Genomic DNA, 21,469 nt, shown 5'->3' with positions numbered 1-21,469 from the left:
GAAGGCTCCATCACAGGCTTTGGGCATTCTGCTTCTGAATTCCTTCTTTACAGAAGGATTTGTGGATGTGGTTGCCCCTGCAGCACCCACATGCCAGCCTCCCTCCAGGGTCTCTTTGGCCCAGGATCGGGCATTCTTGGTCTACTTCATAAACTCCAAGGTCACTGCTCCCTACTGTGCTTCAAGCACGTGGAGATTGAGCTGCATCTTATCAAATCTACATAAATACTCATCTAACTCCAAATGTGCCCCAGTTGTTGGTCAGTTGAAGTAGATGCATGTGGGCTTCTTGGTACCGGACAGAATCACTCACAGATGCTCTTCTCCTCCTAACACATGTCTGAGATCTCTCCAAGTGCTAAGTCAATCCTGATCAAAGTCACACTGGGAGGAACGCTTCATTTTGGCCAAAATTAAAGGGATTTCTTAAAAGTTAGGCTGGATTTTTTGAAGATGTCCTTTTCCATGGAAAGCAGTGTTCTCCTAAATGGAGAGGAAAAAAATAAATAAATGAAACCTTTTCTTGATCATTTTTGTTAGAAGAAAAACTCAGAATCTTAAATATTTCTGCCATCTGTTCCCTATTATTTCTGAAACTTTGTGTTGAGTGTCTGGGGTGTGGGAGAGACTCAAATGGCCATCAAAATTGTTTTAAGTAATTAAAACTGATCAAGTTGGTAAGTTTTTACCTAATCTCTGGATGATTGGATTGGAGTCAACCAGATGTAAAAATGCCTGCGACAAATTATCCTGTGCCTATATGACATGCAATTTTGACAAAATATCTTGAAAACAGCTGCTAAGTATGTGATCTGGGGATTTGACAGTGCAGAAGGACAATTCTGTGTACTCAGGAAACCATGGAGAAAATTCAGTATAAGTTTGGTCATAAGAATGAGTTATGCTTATTCAGGGAGGAGCTATATTTTGATAATGGGGCAAGCAAGACCCACAGATCAGTTCCCCCTCTCTGGGAGGAGTAGGCTGTGGGGCACATGTGTTCCGGTAACATCTGAACATTAGTCAACCTTTTCTTTCTCTTGGCTCTGTCTCTTTTGGGAAACTTATTTCAAGACCTAATTTAGTGACTTCCCTGGTGGTCCAATGGTTTAGACTCTGAGCTTCCACTTCTGGGGATGTAGGTTTGATCCCTGGTCCCAGGAACTAAGATCCCACATGGTGTGACCAAGAAAAAACAAACAAATGACCTAACTTATATGCCAGTTTCTTCATTGACCCCTTGGTAATTCCCATGTCAGTTTGTCTGTCTGGGACACCCATCTCACCAGACTGTACTCCGCTACTGGCTTCAACACTCACAACCTTGTGACCTTGGATTAATCACCTACATTTTCAAGTCTTGCTATTTACATATGTAAAGTGAAAATAGTAAGTTTTACCTCCCACACTTCATCGCATGTGGCAAACCCACGGTTTGGGTGTGTTCACATGTTAATTCCTCTTTCCTCCTTATTGGACATCCTGGAAGAATGTAATCTCCCCAAGGGTAAGAACTGTTTCTTACTCCCATACGTCACGTAGTTGGCATTTGGTGTGTGCTTGTCAAATGTGAGTGAGTGGATCAATGAACAGTAAGTGAATAACTGCTGCTGCTGCTGCTGCTGCTGCTAAGTTGCTTCAGTCATGCCTGACTCTGTGCGACCCCATAGACGGCAGCCTACCAGGCTCCACCATCCCTGGGATTCTCCAGGCAAGAACACTGGAGAAGTGAATAACTGAAGCTCATTAGTTCCTGCGATATCTCTAGTACCTGCACTGATTGTCCCCAAAGATGAGGGTCCTGCCCAAAGGCATGTGAGTTCACTGTGGGATTCTTGGTAGGAATGACCCCTTTCCCAGCAGCATTTTCCACCTCTCATCAGATGCGTCTGTCACTGTATCTGTTCTCAACCCATGTCAGAGCAGCAGGTGTTCCCCTCCACCCTGGGCACTGGGGCTTGTCCCTCCCACTTCCTTCCTGGGGACTCCAGTGACATGGCCCTGCTGGCTCTTTCTGCTTGGCCTGTAAACTCAGTCCTGTCAACTCCATCCTGAGAAAGAACACCCTGCTTGATTTGCACCTGCAAGGATCATGGGATACAGGTAATACCCTCTCTGTATTTACTAAACACTATGTATTATCTCATTTATTTCTCACAATACCCTTTGATGTGGGCTTCCCCAGGTAGCAGTAGTGGTAAAGAACCCACCTGCCAATGCAGGAGACATAAGTCACAGGTTCGATCCCTGTGTCAGAAAGACCCCCTGGAGGAGGGTGCAGCAACCCACTCCAGTATTCTTGCCTGAGAATTCCATGGACAGAGGAATTCTGATGGGCTATGGTGCATGGGGTCATGAAGAGTTGGACACGGCTGAAGCAACTTAGCATGCACGCACACACCCTTTAATGCAAGTACTAATAATATTCTTTCCTTAGCACTGAAGAAACTGGAGATAAGAGAGGAGAGATACATTGCTGGGATTACAGCTTCAGAGCTACATACATCTTTGCCTTTCAGCCAGGCTTTTGGAGAGAACTGTCTTGCAATCCCATAGGCTTGGGTTTCCATGGCTGATTCCTCTTGGTTTCCTTCCCGTTGCTGCAGCTGAACCTTTTCTGCCTGGTCTGAGCTCCTGTTTCAGTGTGATGTTCCCCAGAGTGCTGCTCACTTCCCCCTCACGCTCCATGTTCTCTCTGAGTGATTCCATCCAGTCTCATTATTTTAATTATCACCAGGCATGCTGATGTGTCCCACACGCTCCCCCTCGCTCGGACAGTTCCACTGAACTCCCACGGAATTAGCTGCCAGAGATATCCCTGTGGATTGCCACGGGCACTCGGGCTCGAGGTGTCCTTCCTGAATTTTTGATCTCCATCCATGCTCCCACCATTTATTTCACCATCAACACCAGACGGGAACCTGTGATTTGTCTTAGAGTTTTACCTCTCCCTCCATCCTTCCTCCGTGCAATCCCCACATCTAATCAATCAAAATGGACCTGCTGGTTTATTGCCTGAATATTCTTGGACTGTATTTGGTCTCCACCATCACTATTATTACTGCATCAACTCCCACCGATTATCAACTAGACTCTTCAGTGTCTTTTTTTTGAGAGGAAGGGATAGACTTTTAGAGTATAAGTACAGAAAAGGACATGAATAAGAACTAAATATACTAATATAAAAACCACCCTGATCAAGATCTAGAATAGAACTAGTACCAGAGAAATCCTCCTTGTGTCCCCTCCATGGCATTCAGTCTCCATCTCAAAGGTGTTCTGAATACTAGAGTAGTTCTTCCTGTTTTTGAGTTTTATATAAATACAATCATAAAGAATGTATACTTGGTCTTGTTTCAAGTGTTGTATGATAGTTCATTTTTGGTTCTTGAATAGTATTTCTTATGTAAATATTCCACAGTCTGTCCATCCTCCTGCTGATAGACATAATCACACACATGCTTTTATTTATCAGTAGTTTTTGACTATTCTGTGTTCTTTGCATTTATGTAATAATTTTAGTATTAATATTGGTTTTCAAAAAAGAAGGATTTTGACCAAAATTTATATTGAATCTGTAATTTTAGGAGAGTTACCACTTAATAAATTTAATTTTCCTATCCATGAATATGAAATATCTCTTGATTCAGTAAGTTAATTTTTTTCCCTCCACACTATTTTTAAGGTGTTACTTTTAACTTTCTTTTTTTGGAAATTATGTTTTTAGATACTTTTTCTGCCTATTCTATTACCACTCTCTCTCTCTGTGGTGCCAAAAATACATGTTAGATAGACCACTTGATGCTGTCTCATAGGTCACTGAGTCTCTTTATTTTTAAATCAGTTTTTTCTGTGATGTTCATATTTCTGTTTATGTGTTGTCGTGTTTAATAACCCTTTTTTCTACAGTGTCTGAACTGTTGTTAAGCCCAGAGTAACCTTTTCATTTCAGACCTGGTATTGTTTCTGCTGTTCAGTCTCTAAGTTGTGTCCGATTCTTTGCCACCCCATGGACTGCAACACGCTAGACTTCCCTGTCCTTCACTGTCTTCTGGAGTTTGCTCAAATACATGTCCATTGAGTCAGTGATGCTATCCAACCATCTCATCCTCTGCTGTCTCCTTCCACTTTTGCCTTCAATCAAGTGTTGTATAGTCATAGAATTTTTAAGAAGTTTTACTGTCCATTCTTCTGCTGTGATTCCCTACCTGTCCTTTATTCTGTCCAAATTTCCTTTAAAACCTTCAATACGTTTATACTAGTTATTTTGAAGTTGTCATCTGTGGATTCTAACATCTTGAGGCCTGTTTTTTTGACCCTGTGTGTGTGTGTGTGTGTATGTGTGTGTGTGTGTGTATGTCTGTATTTCTTTCATTTTCTTAATGTAAGAACAATGTCTGCTACTCTGTAGGTAGTCTGGCTTGTGTCAGTTTGTTTTAAATGGTATTGACTTTTATCCTGGCAGGCAGTTAAATTATTGGCACGTCCTCCTGAAACTGTCAAGATTGTTTATTCTTTGTTAGGCTGGATCTACTTCGATTTTGTCAGTCATCTGATTGTGCAGTCCTTATTTTCAGATGTGATACTTCTGTGACTTGTTCTTTCTAGGGTCTCAGCCGAATTGCCACTGAAGCTGGACGTAGTCAGTTTCCTAGCCCTGTACAGCCTCTGGTATTTCTGTTTAACTCCTCTCCCTACATCAATTACTTCTGGAACGTACAGAGTTTTGCCTTGCATATATGCAGGCCAGCAGTCACCCAAAGACTGGCAGAAAATCCCCAAGTATACTCTCTGGTACTCTGTCTTACAAATTCCAGATTCAGCAACCCCCAAACTCCAATTCTGCCTCCTTAACTCAGCGAGAATACCCTGCTCTGCTTAGGCTCCACCTCCCTCTACTGGGGTCTAGAAACCACCACGCCCCTGCCCCCAGGACACTCATTGGTGGTCCAGCTGGAATGTTGCCAAATTCGGGGAGTAGCGTGAGAAAGTAGCTGTCAGGACATAGATGCAAAGCTCTCTGCAGGATGTGCTCTTGCCTTTGCTCTATCTGGGGGTCCTAACAAGCCTGTTAGAAGCTAGGTGCACAGCAGAAGGTAAGCAAAGGGCAAGTGAAACTGAAACCACCCCTCCACCCCTCCCTGCTTCATGGAAAAATTGTCTTCCACGAAATCAGTCCCTGGTGCCAAAAGATTGAGGACTGCTGCTCTATCCCATGTGATTCTTAGAACTCTCAAAGATAAAGCTGGGAGGAAGGTGACCGGAGGCATCACCTATTGCATAGACCTTGTTGAACCAGTGGAGAAACTGAGACCCTGACAGAGCAAGGGGCTTGTCCAGTGGCCTCATGGGGAATGTCCAGAGCCTGGTTCTTCTTGCTTCTTTCCATGACTTCTTTTTCTTATATGTAGAATCATTTCCCCAAAACCGAAAAAGATTATGTTAAAGGAATCTTGAGTCCATTTTAGGTTTATGGCGACATTTCTGAAGAACAAGGGTGATAAGACGGCAGATAGTTTAACGTGTATTGGGAAGAGAAGAGAGAGATTTTGTCTGTGAGAAGCCTCTGGGTGCTGGGCTCCAGGAGGAAGATTCTTGAAATTCTAGAATCTTCACAGTGTGCTCCTAAGAATTGTCTTGATTTTTATTCCACCCTCAGCTGACAGTAGTTTAAAAACATCATAATGTTATTACCTTCTTTTTTTGAGATAATGTATTTATCTAAAAAATTGAAAGACACAGAAAAATATGCACTGAAAATTCATCCTTCCATTCCTTATCCCAGCCACGCATTTCTCTTCTCTGGAGAGCGTTACTGTTTTCTTGTGTATCTTTCCAGAGATATTTTATGTATAGATTAATCAAATTCCTAGTCTGTTGTGTTCTTTTTTTTTTCTGCGTAGACTACTGCATATTATACAAGCTCTTTTGAGTCTTACTCTTCCCCCCATTTAATGCACCTTGGATACCTAGCTGTATTTGGACATAAAGAGCTCCCTCCTCTTCCTAACAGCTCCAGCTTGTTCCATTGTATGGATGTAACAAATTAGCCTGCCAATGCTGGAGGCTTGGGTTCCATCCCTGGGTCAGGGAGATCTCCTATAGAGAAGGAAATGGCAACCCACACCAGTATTCTTGCTTGGAAAATCCCATGGACAAAGGAGCCTGGCGTCTACAGTCCATCGACTCGCAAGAGTCGGACACGACTTAGTGACTAAACCACCACCACCATGGATGTACCTTCATTTATTTAACTGGTTCCTATGGGTGAGCATTTGGATGGGTTCATCTTTTGCTGTCAGACAGTACTGCAATGGATAACCTTTTGCAAATGTCATTTCATTGTACAAGCATATCTTTAGTATAATTTCCTAGGTCCAGGGTTGCTAAACATTTTAAACTCTGATAGATATCGCCAATTTATTCACCATAGGGATTGTGCAACTTACATGCCTGACAGCAATAGGTGAGAGTTGGCATCCATTTGATTGTTGTATTTTCAAGTTGGAAATCATCTTATATGGAACCTTTTCCATTCCCCTTGTGCTCGGGATAGAGAATCTGAGGCTCAGAACTATAGCCAAGGTTGTGCTGAAGGGTGGGCCTGAATGCACTGCTCAGCCTGAGTGGTCTGCAGAGCCCCAGGGTGCCTTGATGTGGACTGTCCTGACCAGGTATGTCATCTCCCTGTGTATCCTCTACTCAGTAGAGACGTACACAGAGCTTGACTCTTAGGACCCGAAGCTGTCAGGAGAGACCTCTTTTTCTGGGATGCAGTGTGCTGTTCTCATCTCTTTTGTTGTTGTTCAGTCAGTCAGCTGTGTCTGACTCTTTGCAACTCCATGGATTGCAGCACACCAGACTTCCCTGTGCTATATCCCGGAGTTTGCACAAACCCATGTCCATTGAGTCAGTGATGTCATCCAACCATCTCATCCTCTGTCCTGCTGTACTCCTCTTGCCCTCAATCTTTCCCAGCATCAGAGTCTTTTCCAGTGAGTCAGCTCTTCACATCAGGTGACCAAAGTATGGGAACTTCACCTTCAGCATCAGTTTATCCAATGAATATTCAGGGTTGATTTCCTTTCGGATTTAAAATTGAAATCTTCTCTTTAAATGGAAATTTGAAATTGAAAAATCTTCTCTTTAAGTAAGTGTTAATCTACCCACTGGCAAGCCAGGTGTGGCCTCGGAAAAACAAAGCCAGGCTGGGCAGAACTCACAATTAGATCTTGCAGGACTTGATGAAAGGGGCCTCCTTGGCACCTGGGCAACAAGAGCCTCTTCAGCAGAGAAAAGAGCTGTTATTCATGATCCTTTACCTTGTGATGTCCCTGTTCTGGTCAGAATGCCCTGGCACTTGGCGATTCCTGTATCGTCTCTCACTCGTTAGTCTGGGTACATTATGCTCCTCATTTTGAAGTGGACTCTTGTCAACATCCCTGCTTCCGCTTGAACACAATGTCAGATTATTCAAGCATCAGGATACAGGGGAAGGTTTGCACAACAGATAAGAGTCTTGGGCTCTAGAATCAAACTGCCTGAACTTGAATCTCAGTCCTGTCATTAGGACTTAACATCTGTGCAATATTGAGCCAATTATTTTCTCTCTCAACCTCTTTTCCCCTACTTGTGACCTTACTAGGTAGGACGTGCTTGGTCATGTTGCAATAACAAACAACCCCCAGCTGTCAGAGCCTGAAAATAAAGTGTGTTGTGTTCAGGTTGCTTGGCCGCTGGAGGATGAATGGGGTTTTTACTCTTGTCCTGGTTTTCCCTGAGACCCAGGACAGCAGAGCAGCCGCCATCTGGAACTTTGCTGGTAACTGTGACAAAGATGAAAAGAGGATGTGGGGAACTGTGCACTCGCTCTTAAAGTTTCTATCCAGAAGGACATAAGTACCTTTTCACTCACTTTTGTTTTTTTCAAAAGATGACAGTTTTTAAAAAAATATTTATTTATTTATTTGGCTGTTCTGGGTCTTAGTTGCAGCATGCGGGATCAAGTTCCCTAAACCAGGTATTAAACCCAGGGCCCCTGTATTGGGAGCAGGGAGTCTTAGACACTGGTACGTGCCTGCTAAGTTGCTTCAGTCATGTCTGACTCTTTGACACCCCATGGACTATATAGCCTACCAGGCTCCTCTGTCCATGGGATTCTCCAGGCAAGAATATTGGAGCGGGTTCCCATGCCCTCCTCCAGGGGATCTTCCTGACCCAGGGATCAAACCCATGTCTCTTATATCTGCTGCACTGGTAGATAGATTCTCTACCACTAGCACCACCTGGGAAGCCCCTTAAATACTGGACCACCAGGGAAATTCCTTCATTCACATTTTAATAATCAAAGCAAACCTGATGTTTCTGAGTTTATGGGGGCCATCAGGTTCTTCGGGCTGACAGTCACCAAGACAGCTGCCTCTCTCCACACCTCCTTGGTCAGCTCAACCTGCATTGGCTGTCCATCATCTCCATTGCTCCATGTGAAATGTAGTGTCCTCTCCCTGGAGTTAGGTATGAGTCCTTAAAAACCCTTTTCCATGTTATGCTGGCCTCGCTCTTGTGGAGGTAGGTATGAGTACTTAACAACCCTTTTTCACGTTATAAAACTGAAACTCTCAGAGACTAAGTATCTTTCCCAAAGTCATGCAGCAAATAAGTAGGAAAACAGAGAAGTACAATCTGTCGAGCAATTATCTTCCTAATCTTTATTCTGCTACAGATCTGAGGCCACGGGACATTAAGCAGCTGACTCAAGGATACTCAGAAAGACAGCAACGAGGAGATTTTAGGTTCAAACAAAGATAGAACTAGAGCCCTAAGGGAAAATGGGCTTTGTAAATGTGGAAAGCATACCGACCACCTTAGGCCATTGGCACAGACTACGATTTTAGCCACGAGGGCAGATGTCTGTGTTTCTTCCTCTTGAGCACGGAGGTCAGTGATGGCAGGTCAGGCTCCTGTGGAACTTCCAGGGGGAAATAATTTGTGATGCAGTGATATATTAATCTAACTATGACGTCCCCTCTCTCCAGTGGAATTTTATGAAACCCCAGCTCTGTGTGGCCCTCTCTTTCAAGTAGCTTGAACTCCTGGGAGACTGTGCTCACTCTCAGACCCTATTCTGATCTTTATAGCTTGGGTTGGGGGACAAAAACAATCTTGTTCTTTTATAATTTAAAGATTCTGGAAATGATATTGGAAGACTAAAGACAATTTTGAATCTGCGTTCTTGTCACCCATGCACATCCAAAGTTTCTGATTTTTTTTTTTTTTAATCCACCTCTGTGTGTTTGGCAGAGATGCCATCAGAAGAGGGTACCATTTTAATTTCATATAATTTTAAGTTAAAAATACATACGTTGTACATATATTTAACAATTTTACACAGTAAATATACCTACATGTATTCATTTTCTATGGCTGCAAGACAGATGACTACAAACTCAGAAGCTTAAGAGAATGTGTGATTCAAAATTTTGCAGGTCCTGAGCCCAGGCACTGTGTAGCTGGACTTGCCTTTCAGGAGCGGCTAAAATAACAATGTCAGCTGTGCTGAATTCCTGCCTGGGGGCACTAGAGAGGGATCCGCTTCCCAGTTCATTCTTGTCCTTGGGTGAACCGCTTTCCTGTGTGACTGCAGGTCTGAAGTCCTCATTTCTTAGTTGGCTCTCATCTAGGGGCCACTCTCACCTCTTCAAGGCTACCCACATTCTTTGTCACACAGTCTCTGGCATCTTCAAAGCCAAAAGTGCAGAATCGCCCTTGCATCAAAAATCTTCCTGCATCTCTGACTCTATTTATGTTTTGTAAATAAGCTTGTTTGTACCACTTTTTTTTTTTAAAGATTCCACATATAAGCAATATCATATGGTTTTTGTCTTTCTCTGTCTGACTTATTTCACTCATTATGACAATCCTAGGTCAATCCATGTTGCTGCAAAGGACATTATTGATTTCTTTTTTATGAATTTTCCATTCCTTCATCAGTAGACATTTAGGTTGCTTTCATGTCCTGGCTAATGTAAATAGTGCTGCAATGAACATTAGGGTACATGTATCTTTTTGAATCGTGGTTTTTCCCCTGATCACATATATAGAAAACAAACTTATGGTTACCAGGGGGGAAAGCAGGAAGAAGGGAGGAATAGTTGGGAGACTGGGATTGACATATACACACTTTGTATGCATATTATGTATGCATGCTTAGTCACTCAGTCATGTCCAACTCTTTGAGACCCTTTGGACTATAGCCCTCTAGGATCCTCTGTCCGTGGAATTTTCCAGGCAAGAATACTGGAATGAATTGCCATTTCCTCCTCCAGGGGATCTTCCCCACCCAAGGACTGAGCCTGCATCTCCTGCATCTCCTGCATTGCAGGCAGCTGCTTTACCTACTGAGCCACACTACTATATATAAAATAGTAAGGACCTACTGTATAGCACAGGGAACTCTACTTAATACTCTGTAATGACTTATATGGGAAAATAATCTTAAAAAGAGTGGATATCTGGTATCTGATACATAACTGATACACTTTGCTGTACACCTGAAACTAACACAGCATTGTAAATCAGCTATACTGCAGTGAAAATTAAAGACATAAACAAAACCTCCTGCACTTTAGATCCCTTTCTCGAGGTAGAGCTCCATCTCTTTTAGTCTCTTTTAAGGGCACCTAACTAGATCAGGTTTGAAAGTGAAAGTGTTAGTCGCTAAGTCACGTCTGACTCTTTGCAATCCCATAGACTGTAGCCCGCCAGGCTCCTCTGTCCATGGGATTCTCCAGGCAGTAATACTGGAGTGAGTTGTCATTCCCTTCTCCAGTGAATCTTCCCCCGCCAGGGATCAAACTTGGGTCTCCCACATTGCAGGCAGATTCTTTACTGTCTGAGCCACCAGGGACTCAGGATCATTTCCCTTTTGTAGAACCCACTATGCCACATACCGTAACCTACTCACAGTCCCAAGGATTATACAGGACATAAACCCTAGAGAATGTGATGCAGAGAGCTCGCAGAATCTTACCTACTGCGTTTCTATTATAATTGTATTTATTGCCTAGGGCTGTGGCAATGAAATACCAAAGACTAGGTGTGGCGAAAACAACAGAAATGTATTCTCTCACAGCTCTGGAGGCTAGAAGTCTTACATCAAAGTATTGTCAGGGCCATGCTTTCTCTGAAACCTGTAGGGAACTCCTTCCCTGCCCCTTCCTAGCATCTGTCGGTTTGCTGGAGATCTTTGTAATCCCTTGGCTCATGGGTGCGTGATTCTAGTCCATTATTTTCTTTTTTTTTTTTTTTACTATGAATTCAAGTACCACCTTTATTTTATGTTATTACACACACACACAATGATATTAAAATTATAATATAATGACATCCAATAAGGCAAGTTGTCTCACTATTCTTTTTAATAATGTCCCTGCCTATTCTTTTTTTTTTTATTTTTTTTTTTTAAACTTTACAATATTGTATTAGTTTTGCCAAATATCGAAATGAATCCGCCACAGGTATACCCGCGTTCCCCATCCTGAACCCTCCTCCCTCCTCCCCCCCACCCACCCTCCCTCTGGGGAAGGAGACACGTGTACCCCAGTGTTCATCGCAGCACTGTTTATAATAGCCAGGACATGGAAGCAACCTAGATGCCCATCAGCAGATGAATGGATAAAGAAAGCTGTGGTACATATACACAATGGAGTATTACTCAGCCATTAAAAAGAATACATTTGAATCAGTTCTAATGAGATGGATAAAACTGGAACCTATTATACAGAGTGAAGTAAGCCAGAAAGAAAAACACCAATACAGTATAGTCCATTATTTTCTAATGGTGTTCTCCCAGCGTCACTTACTGTGTCTTCCCGAGGACACCAGTAAGATTGGATTAAAGCCCACTCTACTCCAGTGTAACCACTTCTTAACTAATTATATCTGCAACAACACAGTTTCCTAATAAGGTACTGAGTGTTAGGACTTCAGAATCTCCTTTCACAGGGACAGAATTCAACCCATGATAGACATAGTCTTTTAGTGTTTCAAGATACTGTATGGTGGATAATCTGGTAATTATTGTTGACTATGACATAGTTTCATTCTTCATTATTCGTCATTACTTCTCTATGGTAGAGTTCTTGGGATGAGATATCTGCACAGAAATTCTTTGCATTCGAGGAAGTCGGAACCCAGTTTCTGAAAATGACTAGAAAACTATATGACAAGTGCTGAGGTGGATATGTATCTATATGTTTTATATTGTATTATGTTGGCCAAAAAGTTTGTTTGGGTTTTTCCATAACATCTTACAGGAAAAGCTTTAGTACAATATCTTTAATACAAGATATTATACTTTTGAGATACTAGCAACGTTTCATGAATGAGGAAACTCGAGTGCAGAAAGAAACTTGCTCAAATGTATGTATCTAATGTATTTGTCCGTCAAAACCCAGCGAGGAAAGTACAAGCTCTATAGATATTTCAAACAGAAGGAATTTAATGTAGGGCATTGGTTACAAGGATGAGCTGATTTAGAGATTAACAATGATCAGAAGCTACTACCACCTTTAGGCTGGATGGTTGAAGTACACAGACAGTATTATTAGAGTATTCAGTTACTACAAGGAAGCTGGAACTATGGTGGAAATCCCAGCAGAAGCTTGAGGTGCTGTTGGAGCCCTTACCTGAGTCAGAGGTAGGAAGAAAGGAAGAAAGAAAAAACAGAGAAAGACAGGAAAAAAAGGAAGGAAGGTAAGGAGGCATATATGGATACCTGGGTTACATATATATGCACTTCCCTTTTGTCTGCCCTCCAGTCTATGAGTGCACCTAACTGGTCAAATCAGAAGCCAGCTGACAACAGGAGCTTGGTAAACTTATTTCTACATCCTCCCTGGACCCCACCTAACCACCCACCTCTCCCCTATTAATCAGAGTAGAGTAAGGTCAAAGAATCTGATGGTAAATGGCCTAGACTCATCCTACTTAACAATAAGAATGATGTTAGTAACATAATTATGTTAATAGTTAAAATTTACTACATGCTTATTATTACTATGTGCTAGACACTTTCCATAAATCTCAACTTATATTTTCTCATTTAATCCTCAGAACAACTCCATGAGGTAGGTAGTATTACAGCTCCTATTTGACAGTTGGGTAAACCAAAACTCAGAGAGATCAAATACCCTACTCATCATGAAGTTGATGAGTAGAGTTTGAACTCATATCCAGTTTTATCCGACTTGTCAACCATTGTTCAAACACTGGTGACATTGACTTAACTACATATTTATTCTAATGTATAATGAAAGGCAGGACAGATAGAACTTGAGATTGTAAATGTCAGACACGGTTTCCAGATGACCCTTTGGCCATGGACTCATGAGTTGATGGGTCTGCAAAGGACTTGGAGCAACAACCACCTGTTACTGATTATTCCCTGGTTGTGCCCAGCCTTGAGTCCTCCCAGTGTGTAAGCAGCTTGAAAGTGCAAGCAACCGTGACAGAAGCCAGGGCTGCCATGTGGACTGCGTTACGTGAGATAAGGTAATGAGGACATGCTTTGTAAATCACAGGGCACCCAGCAGATGACACGTGACACTATTATAGCAGACCAAAGCCTGCGTTTTCAGCTGGGCTTTGATTTGCACATTATTATTTTGACTCTTCTTTGGAATGTGAATTGAATTGGAAAGACATTTGGTTTAGTGCAGGGAAAAAAAGCAAACAGCCGGTGTATGGAGCTTCTATTTTGCATCAGCCCCTGCCCTGAACACTGCACATCTCTTTATTTCAAAGAGTTTTGCAGTCTGGTGGGGGAGGGTCACCAAGAGGCAAACATAATTATATTTGATGTGACATGTGCTGTAATCATTGTATGTGCAGCTTAGGGAAGTGAGAGAAGAGAGGATTTATTTTCTCTAGCTGGGGTCAGAGAAGCCTTCCCAAATTTGTCCTCCAGGGGGAAAAAGAAGGGGAGGGGCTTTCCAGGTGACAAAGTCTGCCTGTGGAAGGTACAGAAGGTCCCTAGGGAGTGGAGGCGGATTCGGCCAGGAGGGGCTGGATCATGGATGGCAGCCCGGGTCAGACCAAGGGAGTGGAACATTTTTTTGAGATGCCAATGCCCTCCAGCTAAAGACCACCACAAACAGACCTGTAGTTGAGCAAGTTGGGTTTATGAGTCATTGTGGTGAAGGAGAATACATACCATACTGCATCTTAGTAAAAAGCTGTCAGAAACGACTATAAAACTAGGATTTGGATTTTGGTTGGATGGTTTGGCAGACGGTCCATGGAAATGGGGATTTGCCCTAGACTGAGAGCTATCAGGAAGTGAGGACCATTCTCTAACTTGTTATATAAATAAACTTAATCAAGATGGAGGTAATACTAGGGCAAGAAGAAGGCTGTACCTGGTAGAGATGTAGCAACGGCTCATAGGAGCTGGGGAGGGAGGTACTCGCTGTGTGTGGTCCATACAGTGAACCATACAGTGTGTGTGGTCCATACAGTGAACCATACAGTGTGTGTGGTCCATACAGTGAACAGTGTCTTTGTCTTCCTTAGAGAAAATTATCAACTGATCTTGTTTGCCTCCGTTCATAATGATCACAGAGTGACTTGGTTTGATGTTGGCCTTCTGTGAGATTAAATCCAAGAGGAGGACCACATGCCCTAGCTGGGGGTGCCAGGCCACCTTCCAGGAACCTCACATCCTAGCTAATGATACCAGGGTAGCGTCTGGGTGTCAGGGATGCTCCTCTCTTTCTCAGGGGCAATAGGGAGCCTCTGAGAAATAATGGGTGGGGAAAGTGAGGAGCTCGCCTATTTCTGCACAGCTCCTAGGGCAGATGTGGTGTCTCTGCAGCTGACTCTTCCTCTAAATGGCCCTGGATGAGTTCCTTCCCTCTTTGAGATCAGCTTTGTTCCTGGTAAATAGAAGGAGTGAGGTCAGGGAGTCTGAGCTTCCTCCCCCAGATGGCATGGTTCTCTCTCTAGGAAATTAACAGGTTGCAGTGAAAAGAGCTTCCCTGGTGGCTCAGTAGTAAAGAAGCCACCTGCCGATGCAGGAGACTCGGGTTCAATCCCTAGGTTGAAAAGATCCTCTAGAGAAGGAAATGGCAACCCACTCTAGTATTCTTGCCTGGAGAATCTCCTGAACAGAGGAGCCTGGCAGGCTACAGTCCATGGGATTGCAAAGAGTCAAACTTGACTTAGCAACTACACAACAGTGAGAAGAGCCAATACAGGAGCATCAGTTGGCCGTGAGAACTCTGTGATGCTGGTTGGAGTGAAGGGAAGGGTATGGTGAACATGCGTCATTTGGGCCCTCAACATCTAGTCACCACACTCCTGGTAATCTTATTTTCTTCTTTCCTTCCTCCCTTTTTTCCTTTTCTCTCTCTCTTCTTCTTTCTAGTTTCTGGCTTAATCAAGAGGGAATTCATTGCTTTATAGAAATAAATGACCAAAGCCTAGTTCTCCCAGGCTCCTAACGTGGGCTGATCAAAGTCTCCGTGAACCACGCATTCCAGTCTCTCGCTCTCTCTCCCTCCTCTTCCTTTTCTTTGCTTCTCGACTTCCTTGTATCATGTTCTCCTTCTCTGATCCCACGTGGTTAGATGAAGACTGCAGGGGTACTAACCCTCACCTTCTCTTTTAGTGGGTGAACGAATTCCTCCTGCCAGCCACAGGGCAGGCTTGGGTCCTGTGTCTCTTCCTGCACTGAGGGGTGGGGTGGAGGGTGGGGGCAGGGGAGGGTCACTGATTCTGTGTGAAGGGCACAGAAAGATTCATTCAGCTAAACTGAGCCAGAGCTGTTTCTGGAGTTGATGGCAGGGTCAGATCCCAAGAGGTATGGGCTGGCTGTGGGAAAGAATCTTCAAGAGAAATCTGGGGCAGTGCTTAACCAGAACTGTGAATTGGAATTGAGAGGCCACCCCAAAACTCGGGGTGCCTCCTCAGGGATGCTTAGGCAAGTAGCAGTTGTGGTAGGCAGTGCCTCAGTGGTCCAGGAGGTCTGTAATCTACCCCAGCACTGCCACTGTCTTTCTGAGGGACCCCAGGAAATATCCTCTTGCTGTCTCTTGGCCACCAGATCCCACTAGGTCAATGGGGCTAGCATGATGCTCTCCCAGTATTGAAGATCTTTATCCTAGGCTTCCCTGGTGGCTCAGATGGTAAAGAATTTGCCTGCAATGCAGGAGACCCAGGTTCAATTCCTGGGTTGGGAAGATCCCCTGGAGAAGGAAATGGCAGCCCACTCTAGTACTCTTGTCTGGAAAATCCCATGGATGGAGGACCCTGGTGGGCTACAGCCCATGGGGTTGCAAAGAGTTGGACGTGACTAAGCGACTTCACTTTCACTTTTCATCCTACTGTTCAAGGGCCTTGTGTTCACTGCAGCTATCCCAAGGGGGCTGGAAGCCCTCTGTTCACTAGGATGCTGCAGATCAGATCTGTAGAGGGTGCATTGTGTCAGGGAAGCTCTTATCAGCTGCAGGACAGAGAACCTGTTCAGGATTCTGGAAACAAATGAGTGTTACACCAACCTCTTCCAGCTGCTTCTTCCTTGCAGCCTTGACTCTCTGCTTGTTCTTCACTATTTCCAGTATTTGACCCCTGGGGATGTGACTGAGAAGGACACACTGAGACAATGCGGAGAACACCTTCTGGGGCCAGCAGCATGAGGACTCTCAAAACAGTTCAAAAACTGGATGTCAGAGCAAGCCATTCATTATAAAACCATCAGTCTTGGAGGGCAGAGAATAGTCAGCTCATAAGCCAGCAGGCCCCCAGGGGAGCGTGGGAGAGGCAGGCATGGGTGGAAGGGGCCGTGGTTGGTGGAGGCGGACTGTGTGGGGCAGGTGTGGGAGGGTGGTGATGAGTGTAGAGTCGGGAAACAGGAGTGTTTCCTGTTTGGGCATGAGAGGAGGTGGGGCTGGGGTTATCCTCCGTGATGGAAGGCTGTGCACACTTCCTTTCTGTTCCATCTTCGCCACTTCATAGCTCAGTGGCCTTGGCCGTATCTCTCTGAATCTCAGTGTCAACATCTGTGAACTTGGGAGAGAAAGGATTCTGGTGCCAGCTGTCCCATGGGGCCTTCGGACACTCAAATATCTCCAAGGCATGGAGATGCCTGGAGCCCTGTGACAGACCACCCAGGAGTGAGGGCTGTGGATATGGTGGCGGCCGGGCTTATGATCTAGATGCCTCTGGCCAGGGCTCCTCAAGTCCTTCTGAGCAGACACTGCCTTCTTGGGTCCCTGGGCACCAGTCTGTGCTGGATTCTCCATGTCCTGCTCTGTCTTGGTCTTTGTTTATAAAATTTTCAGAGCCTGGACTCTACATGGCCATCCTAGGACGTGGCTGTGGCATTCATCATTTTTTACACAAACCCCAGGTCCTCCTGTGCCTCTGGAGGAATCTTTATTCCCTGCTGGCTTTGCTTGCTGAGCTCTCTGAGGGCGAGTGCAGGCTTCACAGGTAGCTCAGTGATGAGGAATCCACCTGCCAATGCAGGGGATGTGGGTTCAGTCCTAGGTCAGGAAGATCCTCTGGAGGAGGAAATGGCAACCCAGTCCAGTATTCTTGCCTGGAGAATTCCATGGGCAGGCACCTGGTGGGCTGCAGCCCATGAAATTGCAGAGTTGGACTCAACTGAGTACACATGCACTGAGGCTGAGTTCTAAAAACTCAGTGAAAGATGGTTTCAGAGCCTGAAATCTGGACTGAAAAGGAGTCCTCCAGTTACACACACCATGGTATTTTCTGAGTATTAGCAGGGAGCATCCCACCATAACTCCCATCATTACTGACTAATCCAACCTTGTGTGGGTTATGAACGCCCACCGTTACAGCAGTAAACTTGCCTTCCTCTCCCAGCTCTGTCTTGGATAATTTGCCTTGCTGCTTCAAGATTTTCTCTGGAATGAACAAGGATGATTCACATTATTGCCCTAAAACCCCACGAAAATGTATCACCACTCTCTTCCTTCCCAGTGTGATAAATCTGATTAGCACTTGCGGATGGTCACTCATGGCTGTGCGGTGGTTTAAAATGCACTGAAAGACTCGTTCAGCTAAACCAAAGTTGTCAGGTGGATTGCCAGCGGGGATTCTCGTTGCAGACACAAGTTGTGTTTTGTCTGCTGTAGCCTCGTGGAGGCTTTCAGATTGCTGCTAGGAGATAAATCCATTAATCAGTATGGACCTCCCACACTCGCTCTGCTAGGCTCCAGGCTCCTTAGAGGCACAGTGTGTGTCTTCGCCCTGTCTTATGGTGTCTATCATGATATGCTCTTGGTAACTTATTTTTAATTTTTTAATTTTAACATGAAATTCTTAAAAAAAAAAAAAATAGAAGCACCAGCTATCACAGCTGAAAATGACCACTGAGAGCACCTCCTCCAGCCCCTGGATGCAGGTGCTAAGGACCAGAGAGGACAGTGATAGCTCTCAGGTCACACAGTGAGACCCAGCGAGAGCGGGACGTGAACCCTGGCTCCTGCCTCCGAGCCCAGGGCTCCCACTCTCTTCTGTACTTTTCTTGGCAGTGCCTGTCAAGGAAGGATGCAAGGAATTCCACTTGGGCTTTATTCTACTGTTTTACAGTCTCTTCTGAGTAATAAGGTCGGCTTGTTTAATAAGTTCAGCTTCAAAGTAGGTCAGGGATTTTATTTCTGTGCACGGGCCATTAGCATTCTTAAGTGAGAACACATTTTTTTAACTGAGAAAATATCCGCTGTGTCGATGAGGCGCCCGGTGTCTGCCTATTGCCTAAGCTGTGTCAGATCCTTTTATACCACAAAGCCCCTGCCAGGGGGCTTCTCCGTGGGGGATGCTGAGTCTGGGTGGGAGGGACAGGGAGGGGGCCGCATGCTCTGGAGGGGCCCCAGGAGCTGCGGCCTGTGGAGCATGGGCCTGAAGGGCAAGGTGACTTCCGAGGGCTTCTCGGGCTGGTGGTCCCATTGACAGGAGGTTTGTGTTTTGTTTTGTCGGGCCTCATTCTCTGGGAAACCCCAAACAGGAGTTTAGAGAGGGTGGAGCACCGTGTCAAGAAATTTCTCAGATCTCTTGTGACTTAAGTAAGTGCCTTCCCAGATCCTGTCACCCAGCGGCCAGGCTCGTGGAGCAGAGTCTGCGATGCTGGTCTTGCTGCGGTTTGTCCGGGAGAAGGATTAGGATGCGCCTGAGTGGGGAGCGGGGATTGGGAGGAGGGCGACTTGACACCTCATCTATTTAGGGCTGTTCCTGAGGATCATATCAATTTTATATTTTTAGCCATGACCCGAATTGTTTCACGGGCTCGTTCCTTTGTCAGTTGCCTTTAACCTAAATGTGGCTGGTAACGTGATAGAAGAAACAATGGTTTCTATTCAAACTTCCTGTGTGAGGCCCTGTGCTTGGCACCGTAAGGGGTGGGAGAGCAGCACTGGCCACATTCCCCGGCTTGCAGGGACTATTGTTAGGGAGAAAGGCGCAGACACGAATGAGCAGGACCACGCAGAGCATAATGGGGCCACCGTGGCCTCCGTTTGCCACACATCAGTCTTTGCTGTGCCCCCGTCATGACTTCTTTTCCTCATCTGTTCTCTCGTTTGTTTGACACTCTTGCTTTTGAAAAAGACATACCTTCCTCGCTTTTTCAAATGAGATTTCGTATCATTGTAATAATCACTACATCACTATAATGAACTCAAGTCAGATAGGTTTCGGTTACAAGCAAAGTGCATTTTCAACTATTAAACTAGTTTATAGATACATGCACCTTGGTGTGCACCTGTCTTCATCCCAGGGACCACATTGTGGAACATGTCAGGGAGGCTTTCTGAAGCAGCTGAGATGTTAGAAGGGCCTTGAAGGATGGAGCCCTTTGAGCAAGTGCATGATGACCAGGGATATTTCATGTATGATTCAGTGTAAATAAGCTGGGTGCCTCACTCCACAAGGCTTTTCTAGGGGCACAGAATAAGAGGTGACACATTGGCCCCTTAGGACTGTGCTTGTTACTGCTCTTAGGCTGTTGGCAAAGGAAATATGAGATTGGATTTCTCCACCATCACTTGCCTTTCCTACCTAGTTTTGTGTGTGTGTGCATTATCACTACATAATTGTGAGTTATTGGTTGGGTTAATCAATGCAGAGCTCTCTGTGAATGTTAGAACTCCTCTCTGGATCTCGAGCCGGGAGGAGACAGATAGATGAGGAAGGCCATTCGTTCATTTGTCTTTCATTCATTTAAGTGTTCATTCACTGCTAACCCCAGTGCTGGAACTACACTGGTATACATGCAGTATTGGAGCTTCCCTTGTAGCTCAGTTGGTGAAGAATCTGTCTGCAGTGCAGGAGACCTAGGTTCGATCCCTGGGTTGGGGAGATCCCCTGGAGAAGGAAATGGCAACCCACTCCAGTATCCTTGCCTGGAAAATCTCATGGACAGAGGAGCCTGGTGGGCTGCAGTCCATGGGGTAGCAAAGAGTCGGGCATGACTGACCGACTAATACTTACTTACATGTAATGTTACTAAAGAACAGGGGGTGGTTGAAGGTCACTCTAGAGGCCATGCATATAATGAGTGTTCAGGAAGTATTTTGATGAATGAATGAATGGTGCAGCTCTGTGATTCTCAAACTTGGCTGCACGATGGAAATAACTGGGAAATTAAAAAAAAAAAATGATGCTTGGGCCTCATCCCAGAGATTTTGATTTCATTGGTGTAGGATGGAGACCTAAATGACAGGGGCTTTCAGACCTCTCCGTGTGATTCTAATGTGCAGCTAAGTTGTAAGCCGCTGTTGCAACGCCGAAGATCATTTTCGAGGAGCGTTGACATGTTGATGTACACACACTGCCTCATGTAAAACAGAGACCTAGTGGGAGCTGCTGTATAACACAGGGAGCTCAGCTCAGTGCTCTGTGATGACCTAGAGGGCGGAATGCAGGGGAAGTGGGAAAGAGGCTCACGAGGGAGGAGATATATGTAGACACAGAGCTGTTTCATCTTGTTGTACAGCAGAAACTAAAATAATATTGTGAAGCAACTATCTTCCAAAAAAAAAAAAATTTTAAAGATGGAAAAAAAAATACAGGGGTCCTTTAGTAAAAAAATAGTCCTTTGACCTGTGTGGGGAGTGGCCTTAGACCCAGTCTGTTAGCCATTTAGGGTGAGCAGAGTTTGGCTTTCTCAAAGGACTCCTGTGGGCACAAGGCCCTGCAGAGTTTTAATAGCAATCTTCCCATTTCTTCAAGGGGCTCCATTTATGCTTCTCTCCTGCAAAGGAACTGGTTACTTTAGCTTCTGAATTGGCCTTGAGACCCCCTAGTGTTCCCACATCAGCCTTCTGGGCAGAACATCGATAGTTTGGGGTCAATCGTGAGTACATCCTGACTGTTGGGAAACCTCATTGGGGTTTCCAAGTAGGAACATATAATCAAAGGTACATTTCTTTTCTGTTAGGGGAAT

The sequence above is a fragment of the Bos javanicus genome, chromosome 13 (genome assembly GCF_032452875.1).
Source record: "Bos javanicus breed banteng chromosome 13, ARS-OSU_banteng_1.0, whole genome shotgun sequence".
Taxonomy (NCBI): Eukaryota; Metazoa; Chordata; class Mammalia; order Artiodactyla; family Bovidae; genus Bos; species Bos javanicus.
This window is presented reverse-complemented; position numbering follows the sequence as displayed.